Below are 13,580 nucleotides of genomic sequence, written 5' to 3' on the forward strand. Positions count from 1 at the left end.
CTCTCGGCTTTTAAACTCAATCCTGCAGTTGATGAAGGCAAATGCACTGTATGCCTTCTTAACCACACAGTCAACCTGCGCAGCAGTTTTGAGCGTCCTATGGACTCGGACCCCAAGATCCCTCTGATCCTCCACACTGCCAAGAGTCTTACCATTAATACTATATTCTGCCATCATATTTGACATACCAAAATGAACCACTTCACATTTACCTGGGTTGAGCTATGATGAGCTTAACTTAAAGCAATCCAATCTGCCACAGACTACTGGAGGAACTCAGCAAGTCAGGCAGCATCTATGGAGGGGATTCTAAACACAACAGATTATGCAGCAACACATCTTGAGCAGCACACACAGAATGCTGGAGGATCAAGTCTAAATACCTCTTAAATGTTATTGTATCATCTTCCACCAACATCCCTGGCAGCTTGTTCTAGGCACCCTGTGTAAAAAGCTTACCCCACATGTCTCCCTTAAACTTTCCCTCTCTCCCCTTAAAACTATGAGTTGAGAGTTAAGGGGCAAAAGTTTAGAGGTAACACGAGGGGGAACTTCTTTACTCAGAGAGTGGTAGCTGTGTGGAACGAGCTTCCAGTAGAAATGGTAGAGGCAGGTTTGATATTGTCATTTAAAGTAAAATTGGATTGGTAAATGGACAGGAAAGGAATTGAGGGTTATGGGCTGAGTGCAGGCCAGTGGGACTAGGTGAGAGTAAACGTTCGGCATGGACTAGAAGGGCCAAGATGGCCTGTTTCCATGCTGTAATTGTTATATGGTTAACACTTGACACTGGTAAGATAGCTGCCCTGTTGAAGTCGTTGGGAATGTCCGATGGCAGCAGTGAGAGTTTGAAGATGTCCTTGAACACTCCTACCAGTTGGTTGGGACCGCTTATCAGTTCCCTGCCAGGTATACCATTGGGGCCTGGTACTTTGCAAGAGTTCACCCTCTTGTAGAATATTCTGATATGGGCCTCTGAGACGGAAATCACTGTACGTCGTGGGGATTTGCACAGGTGTAGTGCTATTCTCCCTTTCAAAGCATGCATCTGATTCTGACAGCAAGAGGTCTGAGCTGACAAATCCAGGCTCAATTGTTATTCATGTGTTGATTTTGTAAATCAGAATCAGAATCAGGTTTAATATCACCAGCGGTTGTTGTAAAATTTGCTGACTTTGTGGAGGCAGTACAATGCAATACATAATAATAGGAGAAAAAACAATTACAGTATACATGTTTTTAATAGTTAGATTAAACAAGTGGTGCAAAAATAAGAGTAAAAATGTAGTGAAGTGGTACTCATGGGATTAATGTCCATTCAGAAATCAATGGCAGAGGGGAAGAAGCTGGTTCTGAATTGCTGAGTGTGTGCTTTCAGGCTCCTGTACCTCCTTCCTGATGATATCAATGAGAAGAGGGCATGTCCTGGGTGATGATGGTCCCTAATGATGGACACCTCCTTTCTGAGGCACCGCTCCTTGAAGACGTCATGAGAGGCTATTGCTCATGATGGAGCCAAGTTTACAGCCCTCATTTCATTTTTAATCTTATTTTATTGATTTAAAAATGTATAAAGACAAATACAAATCAGAGGAGAAGTTATATCAAATACATAATGGAAGTAGAAACAACAAAAAAGGAGAGTACATGGTCAAAATCATATATAATATAATATTGAGCTCCTCAATATCCACAACTCCTCTTAACAATTAAAAAAAAGATCAAAAATTACCATTATTAAGAAAAAGAAAAATAACACTAAACTAGCCTAAAACAAAAAAAAAAGACTGGACATTCCATTTGAGGATATAATTACAAAAAAAGGGGGAAAAGTCCTTTTGGTCAAGTCTGAAAAGTCATGGAGGAGAAGAAGAGAAAAGATTACCTTAAAAAAAAGTGGAAAAAAGTTTAAAAAAAAGAAAATTTAAATCATATGAAAATATTGAATGAAAGGTCACCAGGTTTGCTCAAATTCAAAAGATGTATCAAACGTCCTACTTCTAATCTTCTCCAAGCTTAACCACGACATAATGGAGGAAAGCCAAAAAAAAAACAGTAGGTGGATGAGGATCTTTCCAATACACCAAAATAGCTCTCCTAGCCAAAAAAGTTGAAACAGCTATCATACGTTGAGCGGAGGCAGGAACATTTCCTGCTTCCTTCGGAGTGATCCCAAAGATTGCCGCAAGTGAATTAGGTTGTAGGTCCAAACCTATGACATTGGATAGCGTTCTAAAAACATCTCTCCAAAAATTATTTAATTGTATACAAGATCAAAACATATGAGTTAAAGTAGCCACCTCAGCATTACATCTATCACAGGTGGGATTTATATTAGAAAATTTATATTAGAAAAAAGTTTACAGCTCTCACTGCACCTGATGCTGTGCAATGCAGTACCAAATGGTGATGCAACCAGTTAGAATACTCTCCACAGTACAGCTGTAGAAATTTGTGACTGTCATTGGTGACATACCAAATCTCCTCAAACTCCTAATGTAATATACCCACTGTCATGCCTTCTTTGTAGCTGTATCAATATGTAGGGACCAGGTTAGATCCTCACAGAAACGGAACCCAGAAATTGGAAATTGCTCACTCTCTCCACTTCTGATCCCTCCATGAAGATTGGTGTGTGTTCCCTTCACTTACTCTATTATGATGTCCACAATCAATTTTTTTGGTCTCACTGATGTTGACTACAAGGTTGTTGCTGTGACACCACTCAAGTGGCTGGCATATCTCATTCCTGTAGCCAATAGCAGTGAAATTTGGCTCCTTGTCACACATGCAATAAGAATATCAACCACCTGAAGTGACAAAACCGAAGCAGAACTGGAAGGGAAGTGTTCTTCAGTACTCACTGCAGAAAACGCTCTCTGCCTGCCCTGGCCTGGACTCGCCTCAACTTGCCTAGCCTAGCCTCGCCTAGCCTAGCTTTGCCTAGACTTCCCTCGCCTAGCCTTGACCCCACCTAGCCTCACCTCGCCTAGCCTCGTCTCGCCTAGCCTAGACTCACCTAGCCTAGCCCAACCTATCCTAGGCTAGCTGCGCCCCACCTAGCTTGGTCTCGCATAGCCTCGCCCAGCCTAGCCTCACCTAGCTTCACCTCACATATCCTAGCCCAGCCTCGCCTCGCATAGCCTACCCTAGCCTAGCCTGGCCTCACCTAGCCTTGCTCAGCCTAGCCTCCCCTAGCCTTAGCCTAGCCCAGGGGTGGGCAAACTTTTTGACTTGTGGGCCACAAAGGGTTCTAAAATTTGACAGGGGGGCTGGACCAGGAGCAGATGGACGGAGTGTTTTGGTAATACACCTCATAAGAGAAAATAAAATATCATGGGATATGTAGAAAACGTGCTTTAATTTCAATTGAAAATGAACAAATGCATTACAACAAAATATCTGTCTTTGAAGTCCCATGGTATTTAGCTATTTATTGAAATGACTTTTAAAACACTGAAAATTAAATGAATAAAATACAGCTTTTTTAAATAGTAACAGTTATTATTTTAAAGCACTGAAAATTCTGTTATCCTTCAAGATATTATCATCATCACTCTCCTCCTGACTGTCTTTATTTCAAAAACGGTAGGAGATGCAGGTCTACTTGTCCTGCTCCTTCTTATTCAATTGTCCCCTGTGCCAAAACTCAACAACGACCAGCACAAGGACAGAACAGTGACAGCGCGCCAGTATGCGGAGCGCGTTATTTGATCCGGAGCGCATTTTTTATTTTGAGAACGTACGTGCACCTGCGCACTACTCATGTCCATCACTTAACAGAAATGACATGTAACATGTAAGGCTTATTGAAAAAAATAACGCCAGAATTGCGGGGAAAAAACGTTAACAAGGTTTATTAATATAATTTCATCAAGTTCTGCGGGCCGGATTAAAAAGCTTATGGCCCCCGGGCCGTAGTTTGCTCATGCCTGGCCTAGCTGCTCCCAGCCTAGCCTTGACTAGCTTCGCCTCACCTACCCTTGCCTCGCCTAGACTTGCCTTGCCTAGTTTTGCCTAGCCTCGCCTCACCTAGCTTTGCCTAGACTTCCCTTGCCTAGCCTTGCCCCACCTAGCCTCACCTCGCCTAGCCTTGCCCCACCTAGCTTATACTCACCTAGCCTAGCCCAACCTATCCTAGCCTAGCCTCGCTCAGCCTACCCTAGCATAGCCTAGCCTAGCCTCGCATCGCCTCACCTACCCTCGCCCAGCCCAGCCTCGCCTCGCATAGCCTCACCCAGCCTAGCCTCGCCTCGTCTCGACTAGCCTCGCCTCTCCAAGCCTCGTCCACCCTAGCCTCGACTAGCTTCGCCTAGCCTAGCCTCCCCTAGCTTCGCCCAGCCTAGCCTCGCCTCATCTCGACTAGCCTCGCCCAGCCTAGACTCAAATCGCCTAAACCAGCCTCGCATAGCCTCACCCAGCCCAGCCTCGTCCCGCCTAGCCTTGCCTCACATAGCCTCGTCCACCCTAGCCTCGACTAGCTTCGCCCAGCCTGGCCTAGCCTAGCCTCACCTCGATTCGCTTAGCCTCTCCTAGCCTCGCCTCCCCTAGCCTAGCCTCGTCTCGACTAGCCTCGCCTCGCCTACCCTCACCTTGCATAGCTTTGCCTAGCCTGGCCTCGCTTAGTTTCTCCTCGCCTAGCCTTACCTAGCCCAGCCTTGCTCCGCCTAGCCTCGCCCCAACCTAGCTTCGCCGAGCCTAGTCTCTCATAGCCTACCCTAGCCTAGCCTCCCCTAGCTTCGCCCAGCCTAGTCTCACCTAGCCTCGCATACCCTACCCTAGCCTAGCCTCGCCCAGCCCAGCCTAGTCTCTCATAGCCTACCCTAGCCTAGCCTCCCCTAGCTTCACCCAGCCTAGTCTCTCATAGCCTACTCTAGCCTAGCCTCCCCTAGCTTCACCCAGCCTAGTCTCTCATAGCCTACTCTAGCCTAGCCTCGACTAGCTTTGCCTAGCCTCACCCAGCCTAGCCTCGCATACCCTACCCTAGCCTAGCCTCGCCCAGCCTAGCTTAGCCTCTCATAGCCTACCCTAGCCTAACCTCGCCTCGCCTCGCTGAGACTTGCCTCACCTAGCCTCGCCTAACTTCACCCAGCCTAGCCTCGTATAGCCTACCGTAGCTTAGCCTCGCCTAGCATAGCCCAACCTATCTTAGCCTTGCATAGCCTCTCCTAGCCGCGCCTCATCTCGACTAGTCTTGTCTCTCCAAGTCTCACCCAGCCTAGCCTCACCTACCCTCGCCTAGCCTCACCTTGCCTAGCTTTGCCTAGACTTCCCTCGCCTAGCCTCGCCCACCTAGCCTCGCCTTGCATATTCTCGCCTCGCCTAGCCTAGACTCACCTTGCCTAGCTTTGCCTAGACTTGCCTCGCCTAGCCTAGCCTACCCTCATCTAGCCTAGCCCAGCTCAACCTATCATAGCCTAGCCTCACCTAGCCTTGCTTAGCCCAGCCTTGCTCCGCCTAGCCTCGCCCCACCTAGCCTAGCCTCGCCTATCCTCCCCTAGCTTCGCCCAGCCTACCCTAGCCTAGTCTCGACTAGCTTCGCCTAGACTCGCCTTGCCAAGCTTTGCCTCGCCTAGCCTCACATAGCCTATCCTAGCCTAGCCTCGACTAGCTTTGCCTAGCCTCGCCTCGCCTAGCTTTGCCTAGACTCACCTCGCTTCATTTAGCCTCTCCTAGCCTCACCTCCCCTAGCCTAGCCTTGTCTCGACTAGCCTTGCCTCTCCAAGCCTCGACCAGCCTAGCCTCCACTAGTATTGCCTCGCCAAGCTGAGACTTACCTCACCTAGCCTAGCCTCACCTCGCTTCATTTAGCCTCTCCTAGCCTCACCTCCCTTAGCCTAGCCTCGTCTCGACTAGCCTCACCCAGCCTAGCCTCACCTAGCCTAACCTTGATTAGCATTGCCTCACCTCACCTTCCCTTGCCTAGCCTAGCCTCGCTTCGCTTAACCTCTCTTAGCCTCGCTTCCCCTAGCCTAGCCTCTTCTCGACTAGCCTCACCTTGCATAGCTTAGCCTAGCCTGGCCTCGCCTAGCTTCGCATAACCTCGCATAGCCTACCCTAGCCTCGCCTCGCCTTGCATAGCTTTCTTTGGCTAGCCTGACGTCGCCTATCTTCGTCCAGCCTATCCTCGCTTTGCTTAGCCTCTCTTAGCCTCGCCTCCCCTAGCTTAGCCTTGTCTCGACTAGCCTCATCCAGCCTATCCTTGCCTAGCCTAGCCTCGCTTAGCCTCGCCTCCCCTAGCCTAGCCTCGCCCAGCCTAACCTTGACTAGCATTGCCTCGCCTTGCCTAGCCTCGCCTAGTTTCGCTCAGCCTAGCCTCGCCTAGCCTAGCCAACCCTCGCTCCGCTTTGCCTCGTCTTCCATAGCCTCGCCTAGCCTTGACTAGCATTGCCTCACCTCGCCTAGCCTCGCCCAGCCTAGCATCACCTGACCTAGCTGGCCTAGACTTGCCTCACCTCGCCTACCCTCGCCTCTCCAAGCCTCACCCAGCCTAGCCTCACCCCACCTACCTTCACCTCTCCTAGCTTTGCCTAGACTTGCCTCGCCTAGCCTTGACCCACGTAGCCTAGCCTCACCTACCCTAGGCTCGACTAGTATTGCCTCGCCTAGCTGAGACTTACCTCGCCTAGCCTAACCTAGCCTTGCATGGCCTAGCCTAACCTAGACTGACCTTGGCTAGCGTAGCCTAGACTGACCTTGGCTAGCGTAGCCTAGCCTAGCCTAGCCTCGCCTAGCCTCACCTTGCACAGCATCGCCTAGCCTAGCCTAACCTCGCCTAACCTGGCCTATCTCGTCTAGCCTGGCCTCGCCTAGCTTCACTCAGCCTAGCCTCGCCTTGCCTCACCTACCCTCGCCTATCCTAGCCTCGCTTAGCTTTGCCTCGCATAGCCTCACCCAGCCTAGCCTCCCCTAGCTTCGCCCAGCCTAGCCTCGCATAGCCTCGCCTCACCTACCCTAGCCTAGCCTCACCTAGCCTTGCCTAGGCCAGCCTTGCTCTGCCTAGCCTCGCCACACCTAGTTTCACCTCGCAAACCCTCGCCCAACCCAGCCTCGCCCCGCATAGCCTCACCCAGCCTGGCCTCGACTAACCGCCTAGCTTAGCATCACCTACCCTCACCTGGCCTAGCTTTGCCGAGCCTGGCCTACCCTAGTTTAGCCTCCCCTAGCTCCACCCAGCCTAGCCTAACATAGCCTACCCTAGCCTAACCTAGCCTCGACTAACTTTGCCTAACCTCACCTCGACTAGCATTGCCTCGCCTCGCCTATCATCACCCAGCCTAGCCTGGTCTAGCCTAGCCTTAGCCTCGCCGAGCTTGGCCCAGCCTAGCCTCGCCTAGCTCACCTAGCCTAGCCTCGCTTAGCCTCAGCTCCCATAGCCTAGCCTTGTCTTGACTAGCCTCGCCTCTCCGAGCCTCGCCCAGCCTAGCCTCGCCTAGCTTCGCTCAGCCTACTCTAGCCTAGCCTCGCCTCACCTCGCTTAGCTTCGCCTCGCATAGCCTCGCCCAGCCCAGCCTCGTCCCGCCTAGCCTCGCCTCGCATCGCCTCGTCCAGCCTAGCCTCGACTAGCTTTGCCTGGCCTAGCCTTGCATAGCCTACCCTAGCCTAGCCTCGCTTAGCTTTGCTCAGCCAAGCCTTGCTCAGCCTAGCTTCGTCTAGCGTCGCATAGCCTCTCATAGCCTACACTAGCCCAGCCTTGACTAGCATTGCCTCGCCTCGCCTAGCTGAGACTAGCCTCGCCTAGCCTGGCCTTGCCTAGCTTTGCTCTGCCTAGCCTCGCATAGCCTAGCCTCACCTACCTAGCCCAACCTATCCTAGCCTCCCCTAGCTTTGCCCAGCCTAGCCTCGCCTAGCCTAGCCTCGACTAGCTTCACCTCGCCTCGCTTAGCCTCTCCTAGTCTCGCCTCATCTCGACTAGCCTACCCTCTCCAAGCCTCGCCCAGCCTAGCCTCAAATCATCTAAACTGGCCTAACCTGGGCTCGCCTAGCCTGGCCTCACGTAGCCTCGCTCAGCCTACCCTAGCCTAGCTTCACCTCGCCTAGCCTCGCATAGTCTATCCTAGCCTAGCCTCACCTCGCCTACCCTCACCTTGCATAGCCTTGCCTAGCTTGGCCTCGCCTGGCTTTGCTCAGCCTAGCTTCGCCTAGCCTCTCATAGCCTACCCTAGCTTAGCCTCACCTAGTCTAGTCTCGACTAGCCTCGCCCCGCCTAGACTCGCCTAACCCCGCCTAGCCTAGCTCTGCCCCACCTAGCCTAACCTATTCTCGCCTAGCCTAGCCTACCCTTGCCCCACCTAACCACGCCTCACCTCGCCTACCCTTGCCTAGCCTAGCCTCGCTTAGCCCCCCGCCCCACCTATCCTTGCCTAGTCTAGCCTCACCTAACCTTGCCTCGCCCAGCCTAGCCTCACCTCGCCCCACCCCACCTATCCTCGCCTAGCCTAACCTATTCTCGCCCAGCCTAGCCTTGCTTCGCATAGCCTCACCTAGCTTAGCCTAGCCTCGCCGACCCTAGCCTTGCCCAGCCTAGCCTCACCTCGCCTATCCTAAGCTTTGCTTAGTCTCCTCGCATCGCCCCACCTAGCCTTGCCTCACATAGCCTTGCCCTGCCTAGCCGAGCTTAGCCTCGCCTTGCCTAGCCTCATCTTCCCTCGCCTAGCTTTGCTTAGTGTCACCTACCCTAGCCTCACCCACCACTAGCATAACCTTGCCTCGCCTAGCCTAGCCGAGCCTATCCTAGCCTAGCTTTGCCCAGAGTCGCCTTGTCTAACCTCGCCTATCTTAGCCTCACCTGGCCTTGCCTAGCTTAGCCTCGCCGACCCTCGCCCCGCCTATCGTCTCGCCTCGCCCAGCCTTGCATAGCCTCACCTAGCTGACCCTCGCCTCGCCTAGCTTTGCCTTGCCTACCCTCGCCTCACCTATCCTATTCTCGCCTTGCCTAGCTTCGTCTAGCCTCGCCTCACCTAGCCTTGCATAGCCATAGCCTAGCCAAGCCTCACCTCCCCTACCCTTGCTTTGCCTATCCTTGCCTCACATAGCCTCGCCTAGCCTAGCCCAACCTATCCTATCCTAGCCTCACCTACCCTAGCGCAACTCCCAACTCCCAACTCCCATCCAGTGCAATTTCATTGAAGGACATTAAAACAGATGTGTTCATGAGGAGTCCTCCATCCTCCATGGATCTCACAGAGGATTCGGTTATGGTTTGTCCAGTAATACTCTTGCTGCTTAACCAGATGGTTGGTTCCAACCCCAGCACCAAACTGATTGCCCCTGTACAGTACTGAGGGGCAGAGGCTGTGCTTCAGATGGGAGTGAATGAGACCTTTGTTTGATTGCAGATGGATGACAATGAAGTCCAGGCACATTCTCTTGACCCCTCAGCAAACAATTCTAGCACATTGCTGTGAGCTCCAATATTAGCAAACACGCTACCACCTTTGTCAGAGGCTACATCCACACTAGACTGGATAATTTTGAAAATGCTGGTTTCGCGTTAAAGCAATAGGCGTCCACACTATGCGTTTTTGAAAATATCTCTGTCCACATTGAAATGGAGATTTTGGCGAATATCCTCCTGCTGCGCATGCGCAGGATACATCTACCGAAAACAAGTGACATGTTTGGTGTCGAATCTCACCGTAGAAGTGCGCGCTTGTGTAGTTACAGACTAGAAAAACTTAAAACGATGGACAGCTGTTGGCTCTCGCGCAGGAGAACTTAAACTTAAAAAAAAAAAAATACTGGAGCGTAACGGAGGCAACCGACAGGGAGTTCACGGACAGATTGACCCGGCTGACAATGAATATTGAAAAACTGACTAACTCTCTTGCATTAATAAAGCCCCTTGTTAAATATATAAAACATGTCTGCATCAGTGTTATCTTGTATTTCCATACAATGTTACATTAGGCTGTTACACATCTATTGTCAGAGAAGTACTTGCATAAATAGGTAAACCACCTTCATACGAGCAAGGACAGAAAACAGGGCAAAGTGAGTATACTTATTTATTCAGTAAGTTATGGGTCAAAGTATTTGGTGAGTACATTTCTAACATTTCATGGTATTGGGGGCAGAGTACTGACATGGATTGAAAATTGGCCGGCTGACAGGAAACAAAGAGTAGCGATTAACGGGTCCCTTTCGGAATGGCAGGTTGTGACCAGTGGAGTACTGCAAGGTTCGGTGCTGGGACCGCAGCTGTTTACAATATACATTAATGATTTAGATGAAGGGAATAAAAGTAACATTAACAAATTTGCCGATGACACAAAGCTGGGTGGCAGTGTAAAATGTCAGGAGGATGTTATGAGAATGCAGGGTGACTTGGACAGGCTAGGTGAGTGGGCGAATGTATGGCAGATGCAGTTTAATGTGGATAAATGTGAGGTTATCCACTTTGGTGGCAAGAACAGGAAGGCAGATTACTATCTAAATGGAGTCAAGTTAGGAAAAGGGGAAGTACAATGAGATCTAGGTGTTCTTGTACATCAGTCAATGAAAACGAGCATGCAGGCAGTGAAGAAAGCTAATGGCATGCTGGCCTTTATAACAAGAGGAATTGAGTATAGGAGTAAAGAGGTTCTTTAGCAGCTGTACAGAGCCCTGATGAGACCCCACCTGGAGTATTGTGTGCAGTTTTGGTCTCCAAATTTGAGGAAGGACATTCTTGCTATTGAGGGAGTGCAGCGTAGGTTCACAAGGTTAATTCCCGGAATGGTGGGACTGTCATATGTTGAAAGATTGGAGCGACTGGGCTTGTATACACTGGAATTTAGAAGGATGAGAGGGGATCTGATTGAAACATATAAGATTATTAAGGGATTGGACACACTGGAGGCAGGAAGCATGTTCCCGCTGATGGGTGAGTCCAGAACTAGAGGCCACAGTTTAAGAATAAAGGGTAGGTCACTTAGAACAGAGATGTGGAAAAACTTTTTCACCCAGAGTGTGGTGGATATGTGGAATGCTCTGCCCCAGAAGGCAGTGGAGGCCAAGTCTCTGGATGCATTCAAGGGAGAGTTAGATAGAGCTCTTATAGATAGCGGGGTCAAGGGATATGGGGAGAGGGCAGGAACGGGGTACTGATTGTGTATGATCAGCCATGATCACAGTGAATGGCGGTGCTGGCTAGAACGGCTGAATGGCCTACTCCTGCAACTACTGTCTATTGTCTAACTCTTCTGGCTTCAGTCTCGTTGCCGTCTGTTCTGAAATTGTTAGGTTGCGTTCAAGAAAACAATGAAATAGCGCGCTGCCGTCTGATAGTGTTTTCAGAAGTCTCCGGTTACCCCTTCCACACTGATCTGCCCGAGCAGCGTTTTCAAAAATATCCACCTTGAAAAGCGTTTCTGAAAAACGCTTTCGGGGGACGAAAACGCCGTTTTAGAGTGGACGGAGGGTAAAAACAAAGAGAAAAAGCTTTGGTTACGGATTTATCCGGCGTAGCGTGGATGTAGCCAGAAACAGTTGAATATTTTAATAACAATTCAATTGACTCAAGACAAACTGAAGGGTGCTAGAAGATTAACAATTGTTAGTATTGCTATACCTCACCTGGAGTCAGAACCAACAAGCTAATGTGCATTCCAATTCCATTTACCACCAGGGAACAGCATATTCAAGAGCCTCACCTTCAATTGTCTTTTAGAAACAAGGATCGCGTGTATGGTGTAACAAAGCAGATTGTTTGTTGCTTTAGATTCCAGCATCTGCAGTCTCTTGTGTCTCATACGTACAGTATTTTTCCCTTCAGAGTGACTCTCACCGGCTTTACTTCTTACCTCATCCTATAAAATTTTTCCAAATGGAAAACCAGACTTCAAAATAAAAGAACCATAGACCATTACAGCACAGCACAGGCCCTTCAGTCCTCCATGTTGTGCCGACCCATATAATCCTTTAAAAAAAGTACTAAACCCACACTACCCCATAACCCTCTATTTTTCTTTCATCCAATGTCTAAGAGCCCGTCCAACAGGCTCTTAAATACCCGTTTCACACTACCCTAATGTAGCTCTAATACCCCTACTGTAGTCACACTAATGTATGACTACAATAGCGTGGTGGTTAGTGTATTGCTATCACTGTGCCAGTGACCTGGGTCCAATTCCTGCCGCTGTTGGTAAGGAGTTTGTATGTTTCCTCCCACATTCCAAAGACATACATGCAAATATCAGGATAAAAAAAGGCAGCAGCGTAATTGAGAAAGAGGGGAGATTTATTCCTTATTTTTTGAACACACAATGCTTAACATTTTCAAAAATTCTTGACAAAGATCTATTCTCTTCCAGCAGTCTTTGTGGCAAATTGGCTGTCACCACTCACCAGCTCTGCCTCAGAAGGCAGTGAAGGCCAATTCTCTGGATGCTTTTAAGAAAGAGTTAGATAGGGCTCTTAAAGATAGCGGAGTCAAGGGATATGGGGAGAAGGCAGGAACGGGGTACTGATTGTGGATGATCAGCCACTGCCAGTAAGGAGTTTTATGTTTCCTCCCACATTCCAAAGATGTATATGTCAGCAGCTTAATTGGTCACATGGGTGTAATTGCAGCATGGGCTCATGGATTAGAAGGGCCTGTTGCTGTGGTGTATTTCTGAATAAACAAAACCGCCCTTCCCTCTCATCATCCTCAACGTAGGTGCCCTCTAGGCCTGTGTGCCGAGCCCACTGCTGTACACTCTGCTCACGCATGACGGCATGGCCAAACAGCCGAGTCATACGTTGTCAAGTTCTCCGATGACACAACGGTGAGGCTCATCTCCAACAATGATAGGACGGCCTACAGAGAGAAGGTGGAGGAGCTCAAGACCTGGTGCTAAGTAAATAACCTCTTCCTCAATGTCAACAAGACAAAGGAGATGGCTATTGACTTCAGGAGAACTCGCATCACTCACACCACTCTTTACGATGGTGGCACAGTAGTGGAAATTGTGAGCAGTTTCAGACTCATGGAAATGCACAACTTACACAACCTCTCATGGTTCCACAGCACAGCACAGCACACACAATCAGAAAATGCTCACCAATGCCTCTGTTTTCTGAGGAGGTTGAAGAGAGCTGGACTTTGCACATCCATACTCATGTCATTCTGTAGGTGCACAGTAGCGAGCATTCTAACAGGCTGCATCACTGCATAGTATGGAAACTGCGCTGTGGTGGACAGGAAGTCTCCACAACGAGAGGTCAAAACATCACTGGCTTCTGCCTATTCACTATCAAGGACATGTATACAGAAAGGTGCCAGAAAAGGGCCAGTAACATCATGAAGGACCTCACCCACCCTACTCATGGACTCCCTGTCCCACTCCCATCAGGGAGAAGGCTACGTAACATTCATGCCAAAACTACCAGACTCAAAAACAGTTACTTTCCCAGCATTCCATTAGCCTCTACACCAATTCATGACATTTTAATGATCTATACTGAACCCCAAGATGCAGCATGAGTACTTTTTGGGCCCCTTAACTCAGAAAGGATGTGCTGAAGCTAGAGAGGGTTCAAAGGAGGTTCACAAAAATGATTCCAGGATTGAATGTATATTTAAGGTGGAGGTTGATAGATTCTTGATTGGTCAGGGC

Source organism: Hemitrygon akajei, chromosome 2 (assembly GCF_048418815.1).
Source record: "Hemitrygon akajei chromosome 2, sHemAka1.3, whole genome shotgun sequence".
In the NCBI taxonomy this organism is placed as follows: Eukaryota; Metazoa; Chordata; class Chondrichthyes; order Myliobatiformes; family Dasyatidae; genus Hemitrygon; species Hemitrygon akajei.